At 37.6% G+C, this 1,169-nt stretch overlaps 1 long non-coding RNA gene across 1 annotated transcript in view; it reads left to right on the top strand.

Annotated features, from left to right (window-relative positions):
• Positions 1-223, top strand: part of LOC108800492 — a 48,757-nt gene extending 48,534 nt beyond the window's left edge. Inside the window, exon 3 of the long non-coding RNA XR_001942104.1 lies at positions 161-223. This is a non-coding gene — a long non-coding RNA (uncharacterized LOC108800492). The remainder of the gene's footprint in view (positions 1-160) is intronic.
• Positions 224-1,169: the final 946 nt, after the last annotated feature.

Here is a 1,169-nt window from a genome sequence, read left to right as displayed (position 1 = left end):
TATAAAATAGATTATTTCCTTATTTTATAAACAGTGTAAACAATAATTTTTCAATGTGTAATATGAGTTTACTACATGTGCTATTATATTTGAGCTTATTCAAAATGAATATTTGTCTGTGGATGTGAATTGTTATGTGAACTGTTGTATTTTATTTCAGAATCTTGCTCCAGATGCAGTAAAAGATCTGGAGAGCCTTTATTGTCAGGTAATATGGTGTACTATTTGTTATCCAAGCTCAGCAATAATATAATCAAGTATGCACAGAATGCTTAGATATTACTTATATATAATTATTATATATATATAATTATATAGATAATACCCTTATCTGACAAGTGTGCTCTCCTCCAGCACTGACTGATCTGCTCTGTCAATGCCACCCTGTCCTCCACCACTGTCATATCTTTCACTGCTTTTTCTGGGTCCCCTGTCGCTATGTCCAACCATTGGATTGCCTGTGATGATGTAACTCCTGCACATGTGCACAGCACTTGCATTGTCTTAGGCACCCGGCTCGATTCCTGGAAACACTGCAGATGCTGGGAAGGACTCTGTCTACTATATTGTACGGCTCAGGCACCATACAGTGTACACAAGAGACAAAAACTGCTAGAAGTTAGAAGCAGTTGTTTTTTGGCATAAGAGACCTGGAGGTTTATTCACAAAGCTGCTGAAGGCAGCCGAGTGAATAACCCAGCCGAAGTGAAGTGACCCGAACACTGTTCTGCTATTCACTTCTGGCTTGTACGGCTGATTTTAGCCGTATATCGGCTAATGTCAGCCGTACTTCGGCTGCCTAAGTGCAGAAGGAGTCCAACATCTGGATTGGCTGCACCAAAGCTCCATCAGCTCAATCGCTGCCATACGCTCCTATTCTCATAGGGGCTGAACGACAGTAAGTGAATAGCTGAATGCTGTCAAACGGCATTCTCCTCGCTACCTCAGAGGTACCGAACAAAATAGAAAAAAAAGAAAGGAAAAAAAAATGTTGAAAAATATGTATTTTAAAAAAAATAAAATAGGAAACATTTTTAAAAATAAAGAAAATAATACAAATATTGTAAAGAAAAGTAAATAAATAAAATAAAAAAACGATTAAAAAAAAGCAACGCGACAAACTCCTGTCGCATAATGTCAAATCCGACAGATGCCGGCAAAATATAAAC

The sequence above is a fragment of the Nanorana parkeri genome, unplaced genomic scaffold, assembly GCF_000935625.1.
Source record: "Nanorana parkeri isolate BGI_ZX_2015 unplaced genomic scaffold, ASM93562v1 scaffold2045, whole genome shotgun sequence".
In the NCBI taxonomy this organism is placed as follows: Eukaryota; Metazoa; Chordata; class Amphibia; order Anura; family Dicroglossidae; genus Nanorana; species Nanorana parkeri.
Note: the sequence above shows the minus strand (reverse complement) of the source record. Positions and strands in the feature narration are given on the sequence as shown.